This window comes from Rhynchophorus ferrugineus, unplaced genomic scaffold, assembly GCF_030347505.1.
Source record: "Rhynchophorus ferrugineus isolate W39M unplaced genomic scaffold, kcgeb_rfMv2 rfM9, whole genome shotgun sequence".
Taxonomy (NCBI): Eukaryota; Metazoa; Arthropoda; class Insecta; order Coleoptera; family Curculionidae; genus Rhynchophorus; species Rhynchophorus ferrugineus.
Window position 1 is genome coordinate 8,334,731 of NW_027472588.1, and position 20,970 is coordinate 8,355,700.

A 20,970-nucleotide genomic window follows, 5' to 3' on the forward strand; every position below is an offset into this window, starting at 1 on the left:
GTCATTTTTTCAAAGTAATAGGAAGCTTATGTTATTTTGTTATTATCAACACGCAAAATATTTAACGGTATTCATGTTTAAAGCCAAGAACTGTGGTTGGAACCCCCCGCTAAAACCAGTAAGTTACACCCATCTAGATAAAATGAAAAGTACTTGAACGTATTGTAAGAAAAATTAATTTATAGGTTTGAAATAGGGTTTTTAAGTATTAAAATCGATCCATAAAAAGATTTTTATAATTAATTAACACACATATTTAACAGTACTTAAAATATTCTTTATTTTGTATTAATTTCTATATCAAAATAAAGCTCGATCATTTTATACCACGTACTAAGGCTAATTAGTCACTGGTTTATTATTTTTTGTATCAGCCATTACAAAATGGTAAAAGGTAAACTAAAAACAGTTTATAAATTACGAGAATTAATTAGATGTAATTATTACTGGTGATTATTGAACAATAAAAAATTGTGTGATTTAATAGCACTATAAAAACGTATCCTACAACAATTAAAGGATACTTATACGCCTTCAATTACATCGAAAATTAACATATTAGCCCAAAGGCTTACCGAACGCGGACAAGCGCAGAATAATCGAGCAGAACTCTTCAGAGCTACTTACATACTTACCTAGAAAGACTTAAAAGTCCATCGCAATCACATTTTCGCCACTCGAGTCACTTAAGCTGATTTATTCCTATTTACTATACGGTTTCGTTTTTTGTTTATTCAACAGATGGCGTTTGATGGAGGCGCGTTTTTGTGTCAGAAGGTGATGGAAACGAATGGGTCCGCTGGTTGCATTATAATTACCTGTAAAAAAGAGTAAAAAGTTCAGTTAGGTTTACTTTAATATTGTGGAAAAATCTTTATTTGAAAGTCAAAATAAAACAGTTATCGTATTCTTTTTTTTTTTGTTGTTGCAAATTCTGGTGTTAAATAATATTAGGTTTTAAAACTAAACAAGTAAAAGGTTTTTGTTGTGTAGATGGATATTGCGAGATAGGTAACGAATTAACTAAAATATGTTTGCTAATGGAAGTATTTGTAACGAAATATAATTCGTTTAATTCCTGACTGTACCCATTAAATATTTAATTTGATTTTATTATTTGCTGTGTCTAACACAGGCTAGTCTTTTTATATGCAGTAAGAAATATATTTTGGGAGATTTATGAGATTTTATAAAAGTTAGGTTAAGATTTTCCTGTCATAACTCAACAGCACACTTTTTATTTTTACAATAAATTTATTAAGCCTTGATCAAGAGACTATTCTAGTATAGAAACTAAAAAAATGGTTTTCGTGTTTCGTAATTTAAGCTTGGACCTTTGAGAATATGGTCTTAAGAGGATTTTTCAAATTTTAAATTATTTTGGTAGATTTGTTCTAGTGATCTACTATATCTGCTCATGATCTAAACCGGCCTAACTTTGAATGCGTTTTCCTTGAAACATGAAGCACATTTTTCCGGATGTTTGTTAAGATATCTCAGGTTGTACTCAACCTACTTACTTGAAATTGAGCCTTCTATATACATTCTTCGACCACACAAAGTAAACTAACAAAACTATAATAAGCCATCTTGGTTGGCGCAGTGGTAAAAATGACAGGACGGTCCACTTACTACTGCGATAGTCGCGGGTTCGAATCCTGCTGGGGCATGGTCGTAAATTTGTGTTTGTGATTGTTTAATATTTGTGATCGTCTTAGGCAAGAGTGCAAAATTCGACAAGAAAAATGATCCCAGTCATGCCAGCAAGAGGCTGGCTAAGACAGGATGTCTTCTGGGATGATTGCTAAGTTGGTCACTCGCCAGTCGGTAGGCTTAATGCCGAGAACCGTAGTTCAGCCCACGTTAAAGTATAGGTCCAGTCCAGATAAATCTCTAATTGGTAAAAGGAGACTTTAAAATATAGAAAAAAATGTATATTATAAAATTTTAACAAACAGTGTCGTTTTTTAATTAGAATTAGAATTAGAATTAAAAAGGGATTAAAATTGTTCTTCTTTATTTTGGTTCCAGATTACTAGAAAGGTTGCAATCATGTCAACGAGGGTGCGCCATTTTTTTTTAAGAAACCGCACTTGACCACCCTGTAACATTGTTTGTAGCTTATTCTTTAAATGTACCAAAAATATAGTAAAAAATCTATCTAGTAAAAAAATTGATAGTAAAAGCACTGTTCTAGTAATTTCTCTTGAACAAATATTTCAAATTTAAGCTCCTAGACTAATACATCCCCTTAAACCCTAAAACTCCACTCGCTATTTCAGTTAATTATTCAAGTTAATGGTTTGACCCTGTATTTATTTATAATAATGTTTTTTCGATAACTTTGCTTTTTAACTGCTTATTTCTTTCAATATTTGACACATTCCCTTGTGGATTCCTCATATTCGTACTCTAAAATCGGTTTATAGGTACTCTAGAGATTTTTTTTTGTAGATTACTATATATAACGCAACTTAATGTATTATAATATGCTCTGTTATAATTTTTGAGCATTCCAATATTTATCTACTGAGTATTTTATTCTACATTCTTTCCTAAATTGTAAATTTCAATCCAACTTAATCAGTGCAATCAACCTAGTGTTTAGATATTTATTTATTTTTTAAGCAGTTATTTTCATATTATTTTTATTTGTAACTATACACTTTAAAAAGTTTAAGGGCGTATGTTAGTTATATTCATTTTGTATTTTATTTACTCCTTTTTACTTATTACATTTCATAGGGTCCTTTTTACCAACTACAGTTTGTCTACAGTAGACCTACTGTTTAAAATATTGTTCAAACCATACTTACTGGTACTAACCTACAGACTGGCCAGTGAGAAACTTAGAGACCATCCCAAGCATGACTGGGATGGATATTCCTTGTCGGATTTTAAACTGTTGCATAGAAACATTTACAATTATAATAATAAACATGAAGCAGATTCATGTTTTTTATTTATTCTTGTGTTTTATTTATACTATTTCACTTAATTTCTGTTTTTCTTTTGTGTCTTATAACTGCACCAACTGTCTCGCCCAGATACTATAGGAACAATTATTTAGACCTAGACCTTCGGTCCAACTGTCATGGATGAAGTTTAGGGATTCCCAACAAAGTATGACGAAAGATCTCACTTCCATATAACATAAAAGTACTCCAACTCTTGGACAACACTCAACACACTACACTGAACTAGGACGTAGACTCAAGAGAGTGATCCGTGTGAACTTGTATAGTTAACTACAGTAGTAAGTACAGTATAGTAGTGTTAGCACTGAAAAATGTTTGTAACTTTTATTTTATCTTATTTTATTAGAGATTAAGTAAAGACTAATAGGTTGCCCTATATAATTAATATAATATGTTTTATTTCTTTAATTTTTCTTGTTTTTAGTAATAAAATTATCAATATACCATAAAATAAATTATCGATTCTGCTACTGCTTTCTAATTTCTGTTTTTATTATGTAAGGAAACTGACACAGAAGAGTATAATCAATGCATTAATGAATTACGTTTTAAAAACAAAATGAGTATTGTTAAGTATAAGTCAAAACAAGGTAATTATTAATAGCTTATGACCGTTATTTGTATATATTTAAATTATATATGATCTATATCGTTATGATTCCCAATAATCGTGTATTATCTGACCCAGAGCAAGTAAATACAATATTTACTTTAGTGATAGTATCATTGATGCAACAGTAACAAGCATCAGGTGCTAGCCGACCTTGATATAATGAATATACAGAGATGGAAGCGTTTCCGAAAGCGAGCATTTGTTTTTCAAGTTTGTTTTATATCCCACTGGTTCAGTCGACTGTTTTATTTACGTACTATTGCGATCTATTGTATGCGGAAAAAAAAGCAAGAAAATACTAATTATGACGGCAGTTTCCTTAATAAAAAGCTGCAAACAACGGCGGTGTTGAATAACAGAAGGAATTTTAAGCAGGAACTATAAATACGAAATATTTTCGATATATTTATGTACAGGTAATATAAATAAATATTATGTTGCTTTCTAATTACCTGCAAATGTTTTGTTTATTATAATATCGTACAATACCGCCGCGACTACTACGGAGCATTCACCAGTGATGTGAATGAAGTGGTCAATGACAGTCAATGATGAGCAGTTTATGTTCAACAGAATTTTTACGATGGCCTTGGTTTGTTTGATATTTTGTGTGATTTAAGTTTAACTGTGACTAGCTAACGTAGACCTACATTTTCAGAAAACTAGCATCTAAAAATAGAGATCAACGAAAGTGTTAGTCAAAAATTAGCATCAAGTAGTTACTACATGATGATGCATTACTTTTTATGAGTTACTTTTAGCAATAAACAACAAATGGCTATAGAAGATGGCTACTAATATCGAATCACCTTTATTGAAAAACACAGAATCATTTACGATTAAAGGTATGATGTTTAGCTCGAAGTTACATTGTTATAATGTAATTCTTATTAAATTATCTGGCAATTATATAATATATATGAATAATATATTTCTTACAAACTGTTGTTGCAAACTTACAGCACGCATATTCAACATAGAGAAACTTGTAAATATTATTTACACAAGCCAAGTATAACTATGTAGAATAGTAGGGCTTATGCAAAGTTACAGTTAATGTAAATTCGAACTCCATTGATGCATACAAAAAGATTAATTAATTAAAAAACTATTATGAAAGCTCTAAGAAATAATCATATAATATTTCGAAAATACACTCAGACTTTTCTTGAATTTGCCTAAAAATTATAATTATATTTCTGGGTTTTGTTGGGCCTTGTGTGTATTTATTTTGTTGTAAGAAGTTTTGATTAAATTTGTTTAGTATAACTAACCTTGCTCTGGCAACCAAAATTCTCGCCCTATATTTTCGAAAGAAAAAACTGAATATGAATATTAGGGCGAAAATTAAAATATCTTGACACTTTTCCATTTTTAACTAGCAGTTTAACACTGAATTTATTTATAAAAACCAGCGGATTTCTTGTTAGCCAGCGTTTTTTGCTTACGCAAATAAAAACATCCATACTTATTTGCAAGCAACCTTGATGTTCTAAAATTTAGAATTCTGTCGGATTTAACTTACTCTTTCTTTTCGATAAACAATGAACTGTGCACTAAGAGATAGGTAAATTCTACGTATATAGCTGAGATTTTATTATTGATAACACATCAGCATACAAAGCACCTAGTCTAGATTATTAAAAATTTTCAAAAATCAAATATAAACACTAATTTTGTAAAATTAATTTATTGATCAATGGTATGCACAAACTAAACATATTTCAGTGTAGTCACCTACGTACTCTATACAGCCTTGCCTACGATCCAAAAAGCTTGAATATTGCTTTTTCATAAATAGTTTCGGGACGAGTTGTCAGCCAATTGCACACATACCCCCTACTCCTTCATTTCTTTCTTTCGAATCTTTTGTCTCCGAGTGATTTTTTCAAGGGCGTAACAAAAGTAATCACAAGATGACAAGTCAGGGCTATAAGGAGGGTGCCCTAGGGTATCCCAGGGTTTTTCTTTCAATATATACCTTGTCAAAACTGCGATCTTTCAGTCTAATAAAACATATAAAATATCTGTCTGTCTATCTATAATAAAATCTATAAAATATGCTGATGTTTATTGTTATTTAATATTATTATGACACAACATGAACTATTTCATATAATTTTTAGTTTTGAGTAGTATAGTTTGTTGCAATAGCATAATTTTTAAACTATATGGAATTCAAAAAATGACTTTAAGTAACTAATTTTAAATTTACTGAAGATACCTGACACATTTCTACGAAAAATCGATGGCGAGAAAGCTTTACTCCAAGTATATGAAGCCTTTGTTCACGATCTAACAACATAAAACAAAGAAATCCAAACATACCCGATACTATTCTTTATTTCCCACATATCGAGGACATAAAACAAGAAACGCCCTATTGAATTTAGCAGAAACAAGTTAAAAATCGCATAATAGCTGAAATTTCTCTCGATAATTCGATCTGTGAGAAAAATACCAGACATGATTGCCCGTAATGATGTCGTTTTATTTTGTGATACAGCGTTTTTGTCGGCCGTCCTAACGATCTCATAGACAGATTACAAAAGAAGAAAAAAAAGAACTGTTCCTTGTTTCTCTTTCGCTACGACGAGATACCTATTGAAGATGTTAATAATATATTAATAATAATAATCAACTTTCTCCATATGCTACATTTAAAAATGCCGTCAGACTATCTCTAAATTGGCATTTAATCGGTTGTTCGAAAAATTGCCTCGTGAACGGCATGAACTGAGTTCTTGTAGTGTTAAATGGTCATCCTGAAATAATCTGATAATAACATACGTTGGTGTGTTTGAGGATAAATCGATACATATATTTTTTTGCTATAATAGAAACTCGCAATGTTGGGTTAGTAGTCCGAAGAAAATTAAGATAACACCAAAAATTATAAGATGACAGACTCTATATTAGATGTAACACAAATTAGCGTATAGTTTATTCAAGGTTTTTTGGTATAAACGTCATTAAGATGTTTAATGTACTGACTTTCGCAATTTGTAAATTCGTTTCAGAATCAGACAATATTTTCCTTCTCGTTTAATTCTAGTTAAAGAAAAAGACACAATGCTGTCAAAGTTGTCAATCCTGGAAGGCAATAGTGATAAGAGGTTATACCTCTAATTTATAAACTGTTGTGGCTGCATAATTAATTGTTGTTTTAAGATGTACTGTAATGTTAAAATAAATTATATTTGATAAAATTTTTGTTCTATTATTTTATTTAGATTAGAATTTTGATGTATATCAAAGCCTAAACAAACTGAACTAAAACTCAGTATTGATCCGGCAACATTGCGACGTTTTGACGTCACAGATCCAACCATCTCACTTCAATATTATTTCTTTTTCTTCTTTACTTTTCTATCGAAAACTTTGAGGTTCCCTTTGATTAAATGATAATCAGACCAAAACTTTGTTTCGGCAGTATAATTTGGCATCTGGAGACAATAGAAAATCGACAGATATAGTTTAGAGACTAAATTGTGTTAGCTAACCTTCGGTAATTCTTGGGATTAGCGGAATTAAGACAATCTCCATATAATAAAGGGGGTCATAATCATCACAACTAACATTTCCACTTTACCGAAGAAACAGTAACCAGAAGAACATGTTTTGTTATTCCATCGCCAATGTAGAGCAGAGAGAGAAGTTGTTGCGCAAGTCCAATCAATATTGTCAAATGAATTGTAATAATTGAGAATAGTTCCGCACTTATCATATATAACAAAACATAACATATTCATACTTAAATAATAACAATAATAATGTTGTACTTCTGTTACTAAGGTCAAAGCACCGAAGATACCGAAAAACCTTGTATTTGATAGGAAGCTTGTTCTTTGGTCAACTTATTAACATACATGGATGAAAACATATGAGCATTGGTTTTAATATGTTAGAGATGACGACTAGTAAACTAGACAGTTTTTCATCGTAGAACCAATATTATGCCATAAAAATAGGAAAAATATCACGGCTAACTAATGAACAATAGATTAGGAAATAATCATTTAAACAACTTATAACGACAATGCATTAAATTTACGGAAAATACCTCTAAATTTTAGTTCTTATTAATTATAGACTTATAGTTATATTGTCAAGTAGATATATTACTTGATGATAGTAGAATGGGAAAGTCAAACCACTGTATAATGTTTTAATAAATTTATAAGTTGTTTAATATATTTAATATATTATTTTTATATATTTATATTTTTAATATATTTTACAGCCCTTGGGAGACATAAACAAAGAAGTAAGGGTTTTGTTACTATATTTAATCGACATTCAGACCACTCTAAACATATTTCAATCAGTTTGTTCAGCAAAGAACTTTTCTCGTATGTACCTATTAATGTCAACTCTACACAGGAAAATACCCATAATGCAATATTGTAAGGAAAAACACATCTAGTAACCATATATTTTGCACAATCTTTGAAATGTATGAGACATATTAAAGAAGATTAATATAGGTGTAAAATGGTATATATAGTGTAATATGTATATATAATAATATAGGTGTAATTTTCAAAGATTTTGGTCTGCTATTCACCAAAGATTCTGCTTATGAACAATATGTTATTCTCAGGATTATAATTAAAATTAACGGTCATCACATATCACTAAAGACCAAGAACCAAGATCATGTCGTTGGTACTTTCCTTTTTGGTATTTGAATATGATTCTCTAGCACTTTTTGTAAATTATCCACAAATAGTTTTGCTTATTTTCAGTGAAACTTGCAAGTTCAATCTATTATGTATTCCAATTTTTCGTTAGCGCTTACAATGAGATACTTCTATAAAAATCTCATTTAAAGACAAGAATATAAGAACTATAAGATTTATTAAAGAATTTGAGGTAATATATACAACAACTATATGCTCGAAAGAGACAGAAGCGAGATATTTCCAATTTAAAATATATGAGGAAGTGTATACACTAAACATAAACTTAACCACAGATAGATGCTTGATAATCCACAAATACAGTTTAATAATAAAAACATATTTTTGTGCTGAAACTGTAAGTTTTATCACCACTCAGCAGGGAGTATAAACCCCACTAGAAATACTAAACTTCCAAAAGATATTTATATGATAAAAAATCGATTTGTTTTAGAAGACTCAAGCCGTCTTGTTTTGTCGCATGAACTCGCCATGTCAAAACTCGATACTTCAGGTGCACATGAATGGCTGCGACGAGGCAAGACCTCTAGAGCGCAAAGGTATATCGGCAGGCGAAGCCTTGTAGAATGGCATTTCGTTTGTTTTTGAGAAGATTACGATGCTATCTTACGGTAAATTCATACAAACCGTTAGTTATAAGTAGTTAATATTAGAATCGATTACATTTTGTAGAAAACAGTATAGAAATAAGTGTTTCCCAATATTTAAAAAAATCAATTTCATCATACCTATACTAAATGCCAATATTAGACAGTCAAATATAAAACATGTAACCGCGGTAAATTATTCTTGATCATCAAGGAGAACACAATCATGATCTGTAATCGGTTTAGCGAAAATATTGCCTCCCTTTTGAGGAAAATAGGGTACCTGGAGACATGAAATTGGGCACGGGTTATTTGGCAAAGCTTGTTACTTTTTCATTGCTTTGCCAGTTTTGCAAATTTGTTTTGCAAAATACCGGTAGGAAATTTTGAATCAAAAGACAAATCCCAAAATTTTTCGTTCTAAACGATGTTAAAATGGAAAGTGAGTATGTTAAAATATTGCTACATGAAGTTATTTAATTTTAATCAATGTTATTTAGGATTTTGTATTATTTTCGGTTATTTCCGTATTGTTGGATCTATTAAAGCGTTAGGGGAAGGCAATAAAATTATGCATTTTTTGTAGAGAGAATATATTAATATACCCAAACTTACTAATTTGTATATGTACTGATTTGATGCCCTGAAGTTATTACAGTTCTGAAAATTATTTTTCTTATGATACTTTCTTGTAACGTTCAGTGGTGTATCAATTTATACTTATCAATATTTCGTTGAGTATAGAAACTTAATGGAAATTAAATCTAATTAAATGCCATTTAAAAACTTTAGTAAGTGTTAGTACATGAGATAGTTATTTTAATATTTTTTAATATACGGTTATTAATTATTTTAATTGACGTTATATCATATGTAATAAATAATAAATTTCGTAGGATTATACTTACAAATATGTTTTATTATCCGTTTGAGGTAGAACTTTTTCTTATAATTTAAAAATTTTTTATAGTAAAAGTTAGAATTAAAGCTCAATATTTATATACGTTATTTTCGACTTGTTTTCTATTAAGGCATTTGAAAATATCATAAAATTGGTCACGACATGACCATACAATACATCACCTGGCTAACCTCCGAAAAATTCTTTGTTAGAAAGCCGATAGAAGATAAACCGCCGAAATCTAATCTTAGAAATGACAAATAATAAAATTTCTAAAGAGAATGAAAGTACCGAAAAAGATCCACAACTCGTGAACGTACAACATTCGACTTTAATTAATTCATATCGTGCCGCCATTATCAATTCAAGTTGCATCCTTGCGGAACAAATGTACAATGTAAAAATCTCAAAACATTGTGAAAGGTCTTATCTAATATTTCGGCGAGCAGCGGTATTGGCATCTAGCGCAAATACTTTTCAAGATGTATACGTGTATAACCTTGTCAAATCCGCTTAGCCGTCGATATGTTTGGTTTGGATTGGAAGGCTTCTTATTTGTTTTAACAGCGTGGTGAATAGGCACGTGTGTTCTTGTATCATTGAAAAATTCATCGAAGTAGTATAACAAAGATGTAGAGAGAGTAACAAACAAGAGAATGTATTTGTACTTTCGAATTGTGGGGAACTATCTTTAGATCTAACCTAATGTTCTTCAATTTTGTACCCAAATACCACTAAAAAGGCATAAAATCGTGAAATATTCATTCCTTTGTAATTATACGGGAAATGTGCATTCATTCATTTCATTATATGTTCAGTTTGTGATTTACTATGTAATTACCAGTGATTAACAAGCTTTTTAAAAAGTCGCAATGCTACTAAAACAAAGTTTTAGATGAAATACCAATATTTATCGTAACAACCGAAGAATTGCACGATGGTTCCAACGATGGGTCCATCCAATATTTCGCTATGAAACCTAAAAAAGGGTTAATAAAGGCTGAATTACACCAACGTGGAGACAACACAACTATAGGAAAACGCTGGTGATATCAAAAGAACAGACCACAGGAACATGAATACAATTTTATTTTGGTAAATAGTTATTTATTTATTTATATATATCTACATGTATTTTCGATGCGAACTGTATTGATCCAGTGTAAATGAAAAGTAGTAGTAAATTAGTTTATAAATAATATTGTTAATTCTAAGCAAATCTAATAACCGATTTTATATTAAATACATTATCCACGACTAACTCCCTTTATCCAGTACTAATTATCCTTCCATTTATGGCCACTCAACTGGTGTTAACGAGATAAACTCTAATGAGCTTAACATTTTAACCAGTATCAATAAGTATATATTGTTTCAGATATTGGGAAAAAATGAGATTTTGTGGCATCGTATTTATTTTAATAATTACGTATATTTTAGCATTTCAGTAATGGCTCCTAGTGATCTGAATTTAGTTTATTATGTTGAAATATATATATATATATATATACATATATATATATATATATATATATATATATATATATATATATATATATATATATATTAAGTGATTCTTTTTCTTAAAATAAATTCTCATCATTTTTACCGACACCTTAAAATAGAGAACCAGATCAGTGTGTTTAAATTCCTTAGAACTAAAAATATCAACGAAAATTATACTGCGGAAACGAAGATTAACGAATCTCTTTCATATTAAATTTTTTTTCTCAATATAATAATATAATTTCGAATGATTTTATATGTTAAGAGAAAAAAATATAAACCACCAATTTCAGAAAAATTAATTTAACCTAACCACAAAGTGTTTAGCCGAATACCACAGTCGTTTAAATGACAAACTGATCTGAAGCTACCGCGTGTGGGTATCTGTCCTTCAAGATAACAAATTTCTCTTTCGTGCCCTTGATTCGTCACTGCGGTTTGTTTTAATGGCGGTAGAAAATGATGTGATTATAAGCACAAGAAGTCAGTATATATAGAAATAACCGTTAACAGATGTATAAAGTGACTGTAATAAGAAAAGCATAAAAGGAATTACTACATGTGTTAATAATTACATACTAAACACTTATTTTTTAAGTTAGGGTCATCCTATTTTTAGTTGAGATGAAAAGTGCTAGCAATTTATTTTTTTAAATATATTTGTTACACTGTTGCTAGTCGTTGCGGACTAACCTGCAAAATAATTCCAATAATGAAAACTACTTATATCTAGGTATAAATCTAGGAGAACAAGTCGGCCCTGTCTTAGTCCCTGGTATCATAATGTTTCTGTATTAATGCTGCTATTTTATTATTAACTGCATCCCACTACACTACACAAGAACAAATATTTTGATTCCTTTGAGTCTATGTCCTGTTGTTTTTTTTATCCAAGAGTTATATTACTTCCAGATTAAAATGAGTCTTTCCTCTTGTTTCCTTGTAATTCTCCTGATTCCCTGAGCGACAGTCGGTATTTGAACGTTCCGATGTAAGTAATGTCCTGTGATATCTAGGTGCACGTACAATATTTCTCAGGAATTTGTTCCAGTAAACTTGTATTGTATTTATATTAGTTTTCCCAGAACATCCCCATAATTGAATATCATGTATCCGTATATGTTTCAAAATTACAGCAATTTGTTATGTACTTGTAACTATGATTCTCTTCTAATTATCCAGTATATGTTTCTATATTTTTAGTCCAGATCTTCCTTTTTTTTTTAAGTTTTTCATCAAGATTCATTCCCAGTTGCTATATGGAATGTTAGTATTACATATAGTTATTCGTAATAGGTGGAGCAAAAGTTCCGTTACCATTTTGATTGCGCGCCATCTTAGTTAGGTGACGTTTATCTCAGTTTGGCCTTAATCATTGTGTTGCGAGCGGAAATAATGACGATATTTGTTGCAAATAATCGTTCCATTATTGTCACTCAATGGAAATTGCGTCAAAAATACGGACTTACGAATTTTCGACAGTAGTGTACGACAGCAGATAGGCCCCATTCTGGAAGACAATGGGCATCTCGTAACGCTGAAAATATGGCTCTGGTGCACGATAGTGTTGCAGAAACATCAATTCGGAGACGTAGTTCGCAGTTACAAATTTCTGTACAAAATCTAAGCCGATTTTTGAAAACTGATTTGAAACTGTTCACATACAAAATTCAATTAGTCCAAAAATTGTTACCGAAAGATCAACGAGTTTAATACTATAATGCAATCCTAAGAAATTGAAGATTTTTCGTCTAAATTGATAATGAGCGATGAAACCCATTTTCTTGTCAGTGGCCACGTCAACAATTAGAACAGTCGGTTTTGGGGAACACAGAATCCTCAATGTATTCATTAAACATCCTTACATCTATTAAAAACTACTATAAGATGTAGTATTCTTGCTGCAAACATCATTGGTGCTTTTTTTTAATGTCTAAGATAACGTTTTTCCACGAAGACTAATTTCGCGAAGAGGCGATTTAGCGTGGCCAGCCAGATCTCCAGATTTAACAGCATCAAACTTTTTCTTATGGGGTTTTTTTTAATTAAAAGTTTATGTGAATGAGCCCCAAATGATTCAACATCTCAAAGACAATATTCGCCATGAAATTGAAGAAATTCAGCATCCTATGTTGCAGGATATCAATAAAAATGCCTTAATTAGAGCCGAAAGTTGCATAGCAAATCGCGGTCACCATTTAATTTTTCAATCATAATAAAAAAAAACGTAAATATCAAATAAACTTTATGAAAACCAAACTTACATATCTTTTCTTTGAGCAAAGTTATAGACAATCAAAATTTTATCGGGACTTTTGCCCCACATTTTAATTGTGATTATTCTAAACTGTTTCCTAATCTGCACATGCATGGATTTACATTCTTTAATTTTTATTTACCGAATTTGGGTACAATTCTTTATATTGCCAATGGCCTGTTGTAATTTTCGTGTAGCTTCTTCGCTATAGTTTCTGACAAGATCAGCAAATTTAGCCATTGTGATACGTTCAATTTGATATAGGTCAAATGTATAGAGTACGTGAAGAATTGGTTCCAACACACTTAGTTGTGGTACACATTAACTTCTTTTATTGTAGGGCAGGATTCCTCTTGTTTAAGTTTTTTAAATATCTTAGATAATGCTGGTGGCAATGCTATAGGTCTCTTATTTCATTTCCTAATATTTCTATAATATTGACATCTGTACTTCCCTTTCTTGGTAATATCTATCAGACAGTTTTTGTCCTATTATTAGTTAGTATTTTTCTGGATTAATGTCAGCTTTATTAACTTTTGTTACTTATTTTGAACGTAACTAACTGAATCATTTAATTATCACATTTTATATCCGGCAAATTATATCCAATATCAGTTTCGTTTGATATGAAGGCTTTCTCCAGTTTGTTAGCTACTGTTTTTTCTTGTTCTTGATAGCAGTGAAATAGTATCAAAAATAATTCATGAACAACCCAATCTACCACTTGAAGCTATAGAAATGACATGAGGAATTTCTCATATCAGCATATGACTATCGATTATTTACTAAACACATACACCACAGATAAATGGACAGCAGCGAGCGAATGTCATAATATACATCCAAAAATGAATAAATTAGAATCAATAAATCAATAAATTAGAATTTAAAGAAAAAATGTAATAACTGAAGCATACAGTAATACAAAAATTCTTCTTAAACACTGGGAACAATAGCACAAAATAATAATACCACGAGTATTAAGAGCTGTTACAAATGTCTAAAATAAGAAAGTGTTTAAATAGAATCTAAATCTGTTAATCACATAATAATCAATATCCAATCTCCATCAGATTGTATAACATCAACGATAAAGAAAAACTAAACCCAAAATATTTTTTAATTAATTTTTATTCAGATTTTATTAAACGCTGTCATCGATATAATAGAAATCTTTTCAATCCACCCGATACGTTGCCGAACTCACCTGGCATAGTGACTTAGCAAATTATTATCGATTTAACATTAACATCTACGATCATTTTCGCAGATTCCATCAAGTCAAAATATTCAACGAAGCGGCGGGTTGTTGCCATTCAGATGCCCAATTCCGATACCCGTTTAGCACCGAGCGATTCTAAAGGTTCCTCTTAGAAATAAATGAGTGATTGAAATGACGGACGCTGCTTTTAATGGAGGTACGTCGATAATCGCGTAGTACCATTATTCATTGATTGGAAGCGTCAACAAGGAGTTGCGCAAGGCGACCGTCATAGGAAAAAACCAATTCTATAATAAATTGAGCTTTTGTTCGTTTTATTTAGTTTTTTTGTTGTTTATTAATTTGGATTTTCCGTAAGCATTATACCTAGGAGGATATTATAAATAGATCTTATTAAATATATAGAAGACATACTTTTGTTTGTTCAGATGCTTTCTCTTTGTAAGCTGTCGAACTTCAACCAAAATAATTTTCTCACTCTATTTATCAGTTTTAATTTTTCTGAAATGTTGATACTCATTGTTCGTTAATACTTTATTTAAGTTTCTGTTCATATAAGATTGCGCAAGATCATATCAAATATAGTCGGTATAAAATATTAATTAAAATAATAAATGTCTGTATATTAAAACGTATTATACTATATAATAACGTTTATAACGTATACTAAGTATATATAAACGTTTATAAATATCTCAAGAACTAACATTCACTATTCACTTTATTAAATGACATTTAATTAAATCTAATTTTCATTAAATTTCAATAATCAAAAAAGTGTTGATAAGTTTAAGTTACTATATCACTGAACATCATTCTTCAGAACTTTTACAACTTCAAAGAATCAAATACAAGTATCCATCTTAACAGCCATAACCAGATAACATCTTAACATAATTAGATAATGTATTTTTTAAAATTAAGATGTGTATGTTAAAGTAATCTATAACTTAGGTCTATAAAATAAGTTTCCAAAATAATTGATACAAAATTCAAGGAATAGAATACCATATAGTCATTTATCATCATTTATTAACGGTCTGAAATGTTTACAAATGTACTGCTAACAATACAGAATTTCTACTATTTGTCTTATGTGTTCCATCTTTGCAAATTATATAGTTAATTTTATATTAATTGCTGCAAATTGTTATTACTTCTTTTATGATTTCATATAATCTTTATCTTTTATTCATATATCTCACCTAAATAACATATTGCAAAAACAATAAATAAATCAGGTTGATTAAAAAAATAATTTTTTTCCCAACATTCAAAAAGAAATTGCATCGTTCTTTGCTTATTTATTCCAATGTTGGATCACAATTTTGCAGATTTGCAGACGAGAAAAACTTTAACTGTGCCAACTTTTACCCCTCCAGGTGCCCCGATTTTCCTCAAAACGGGAGACAAAATTCTCGCTAAGTCGATTATTATATGGAAGACATACTCGATGTCATATTATGAAGAATTTTACATGATTAAAAGTGATATCAAATACAGCTAGACATAATTTATATAAATTATGTTACGTTAAATAAATGTATATTCATTTAATGATCTGTAAGAATTGGCCTTAATCTTCAACAGCATCAAGAATCAACTCTTCTTTCTAGAACCCATTTAAATCTGAAGGATGCGTGTGAGTAATTTAAAGCCATCTGTTTCAACAGTCAATATTATTATCTAGTTAACTGAATTAATTCAGTCTAATTAGCTTGAGTAATAGATGCAGCGCTGTTTGTTGTGATTGAGCAAGATGTAGCAAGATGTTGTCAGGGTAATTGTAAGTTATGTGTGATGGCAGAGAGTGTCCGTGTAGTCCCGTTTTAAATTACAATTAAATAGTTTATTTTAAATTGATTCATGATATCTAACTTTGATTTATTGAACTCTTATTTACAATAAATTTCACAAATATAATAATAAACAATAGAATGTTATAATATATTTGACGGAGGAAACAAAATTAATTAAAACACACTTCCAGTGAATGTCCTGTTTAATTTTGTCTGTTGTGTTTCAGTCTTGACAAGGGGGTTAATATTATACCAACCCTCGACAAAAGACTCCCCTGCACATATGGGAGGAAACTGACCATTCATTTTATTTTTACTGTGAGATGATTAGCCTCTGTTGTTCCTTCTTTTATTACTAATCAATATCTTTATCATAAATGTTGTGATGTGTTTTCTGCTTGCTACTAGAACACTGTATTATATCAAAACTCAAATAAACACGAATATTGTGATAATTGAAAAAACGTTCTGATTCTTCGTCTATGATTGTCCCTACCCCTCCTATACTAATTATCATACATCTTTGTTTTGATATATTAAGCATCTCTTTCGTACCAACGAGGCTTTATCTACTGAACCACTGATTTATTGATTAACGTGGGCTCCAAGCCACAGTCCTCGGTATGCAGACTACCGACTGGCGAGTAACCAACTTAAAGATCAGCCAAAAGGACATCCAGTCTTACACAACTTGGTAATTGGCTTGACTAAGATAATTTTCCTTTTCGGATTTTGCACTGCTATCTATTGCCTTATGGACAATAACAAATGCGACGACAGGATTCGAACTATAGCAACAATTGAAGCTTTGGGATGTCACCTTGATTACTATTTAAGCCAAGCAGTCTATAATTTAGGCTTGATTATACAAGAAGTGCTTCACAAAGAACTCAAATAAATAAAATGATTTTTCTTAATCAAAGTGCAGTAAATGATTTCTTATTGTTTTTAGATCTATTTGTGTTAATATATCTGCAATAACTGCAGTAATTTCGCTACTAAATCGTTTCGTTTCATAACATGACCGTAATAGCAATATTCCATTCATAGCGAGGTGTAAACCTAATTGAAAAATTAATTTAATGGCGAGATCTTAATTGAACAGTTGTTGTATGAAACCCTGTTGGTTTTACATAATATTTACTGTTGCAAGTTTTACTGTTTATTATAAAGAATAAAATATCATTTAATATCCACTATTTTTGTAATAAAAAGTGTCCTTGATATTCTGGCGTAAATAACGAAGTTATATGATATAAATTAAGATGGTATTTTAGTCTATAAAGCTGAAAAAATAGATATTCTTTAATATTGTCCAAGCTTCATCTTTTAAGAATATACCCGTAAGTAGATTTTTATTAATTACAATTATTTCCAAATCTAGCTGTTCAGTGAAGCGGCATCTAAATTCTTTAAATAATCGGAAATTATAAACATTCTCTTTTTTTCTCTTATTTGACCAATATAAGAATTTATATAGTAATTTATTTTTTGGTTTCAGATTACTAGGGATATGAGTCATGTGAACGATGGAGCACATTAACACTTTCACCTTCATTCTCCTTCATGTATTCCTTAAATATTAATAAATATCACAGGGTGATGTCTTGGGACCACGCTTCTTCTGCTCTATACTGCTGTTATAAAAACTATAAAAGAAACAATACTTGGAATATTTGACGATGACACAGTTATCATGGCAAAAGGTATATCTCCATCTAAGGCTGTAGAAGAAGTGCAAGTAGTGATGAACAACATCTACAGATGTTCTAGAGGCTGAAAAATACAGCTTATTAGCTTCAAATCTGTCTAATGTTAATTTTGCGTTGCTGCGAAAGCACAGAAACCCAATTATATCACTTCACAAAGGCCCAATTCCTCAAGCAGCTTCAGTCAATTACCTTGGAATACATCTCAATGTTAGGTTAAAATGAAAAAATCATATTAGACAAAAAGTAGTGCAGATTAGGCTCAAAGTCAAGCAATGCTACTGGTTAGTTGGAAGATACTCTAAAATTGACCTAAAATCAATCAAAGAGATTGGTTTATCACTCAATCATAAATCCAATTTGGACCTGGGATGCAAATATGGGGTTGCACTAAGTCATCAAAGCAATTAGTAATCCAGTTCTCGCCTTAAAACATGAAATAAGGTTGATAAATCACAACAACGTGGAAGCAATAGAGCTATTGGGCAACATGCAAGATATCAGAATAATGAAGCGAAACAAACATGAACATGAACTTGTTTAGTGTGTAAGTGTATTCTTAACTTTAACTTAAGTAGATCAGTTTAGTTTAAGTTGGGAAATATATATTGACGTTTTAATCCCGTACTCGCCTTGCTTGTAACATATATTAATGCAAGTACAACAGAACAGTAGTAATAATTTAATTTAACGTATACCTAATGTAATTAATATAAAAAAATTAATAACTATTCAGAAAAAAGTCATGGGAAAATTACTCTTCATCTTTTTCTATTTCTGTTGAAAGAAAACCTAAAATGCATATGTTTAGAGTAATATACGACCTTAGTCCTTTAGTATAAAACTAAAAAAAGATATATTATATCAGCTTACGTCGATATTCCAAATATTTAGTAGTATGATTTGTTGTCCCTATCGAAACTCGAGAAACCATCAACATCAACAAAACAAACCATTAAAATAGCATCGGAATGCAAGAATAAACATATATCCACAAACACATCGATTTTACTACACACCCTCTGGTGATCGCCGTGTTGAAAAACTTCATCCAGACCAGCCGGCTACGCTTTCGATGCATACAAAGTTCGAACGACCCGAGATAGAGACGCGGAAACCATCCAGGACGGTCCCCCATAAGCGAGACGCGTCGCGCTTTACCGATGACTAAAACCAGATCGGGAACTGAATACGTACAAGAGCCTGAGTCCCTGTTCGGCATACCGACGCGTTTCAGGGGTTCTTGGAACAGTGGCGTCGAAACAAGTTTCAGTTTATTGGGATATCAATCCCCATACAGCCGAGGATTATGATTCAGAGGAAAAAACTAATAATAACAGTAGGGATACTTTATTTTTGTTATCCAAGTATATTTTTATCCTCGCCTTGTGGAGAAACAACTAAATTTTTACTTTTTTTTAAAATAATTATGTGACTACATTAAACTGTAAATGCTACTAATATCATAAAGCCTTGGTAGCTTCTCACTTATCAAAAAATACATAATCTAGATGACAATAAAATAGATTATTGTTAAATTTACTATTTATTAATAAAAATGAGTGTATATATATATATATATATATATATATATATATATATATATATATATATATATATATATATATATAAACAAAGTAATGAAACAAAAGCAATAAGTAGATATAATTGATAATTTTAACATTTTAACATATAATGTTATTTAAGGATTTAAACTACAATTAACTACGTACCCTCATTAGGTGTATGGTGTAGAATTTTTGTATTTAGCTTATATTAAACTTCAATTATCCTTTAATAGGAATAGACAACATTTTATCCTAGACAACATTTATTTTATTGCATATTCTCGGTAATTAAAAACATATAAATGTCCACAAATCTTACACACTCTACTCTATAGCTATCCTCACATATTTGATCAAAATATAGGTTGTATGTTTTATCTTGAGGCTTTATTTCAAATTTGCTAAATCAGTAATTATTTATGCACTGATATTTGGTCGCTCCAGCTCTCTGACGAGCTTCCAATTTCATTCCAACAGATTCTCAATTGTCACCCTAGTCCGCCTTTTTAGTTCATTTATTTTCGATAAAATAAGATTCAATAACTATGTTAGTATTAACTAGAAAAATTAAAATATGTACTTCTATAAATAATCTAAACATTCAGTTTCATTATCATCTTGTTGCATCACTTGGGATTCTCATAACTTTTGTCCAGGCATTAAGCTATTTTGGACCATAGTCGCTGAATTTCCAGTTCTTCTTGAATCCTTTTTTAAAGTACGCCTAATGGTTTAAGTCAGGAACTTGAGGCATTGAAAGAAATACTACGGGTTTAAATGAATACTTAAAAACAGTTTCTGAACCTGTTGATCTATTAGATTGATAAAGAAATACAATTGAAATCTTAATATTTCTACCATCCTTAGCTAATATTATGGTTAACTCCACATATATTTTCCATATCTAAGGTTAAATCCATATCTATGGCAAATGTTCATAATTACATCAAACATGTATAGATACATATAATAAAATATGTTTTTTTGACTTATTGAAATCTTCTAAAATACTACATATCTACTATATAAACATAACTATCCTTTAACCTCCGTCAAATCGGTCAATTCGTATTAGTGCGAAATGTGTTTTAACAAACCTAACAAATAACAACTCGCGAAACTTTGTG

General features: G+C 30.4%; 1 protein-coding gene across 7 annotated transcripts in view; it reads right to left on the bottom strand.

Moving 5' to 3' along the window:
- knockout (Stork-head domain-containing protein knockout) overlaps positions 1–20,970 on the bottom strand; it is a 234,907-nt gene that overhangs the window by 107,844 nt on the left and 106,093 nt on the right. For 2 of the 7 annotated variants that reach the window (XM_076413506.1, XM_076413507.1), the window contains one exon: positions 636–818. The exons of 4 other annotated variants lie outside the window; for them this stretch is intronic. The gene's annotated coding sequence lies outside the window, so the exon portion shown is untranslated. Of the gene's footprint in view, positions 1–635; positions 819–20,970 lie in introns of those variants that run through there. One more of the 7 variants, XM_076413509.1, reaches the window with a different exon arrangement.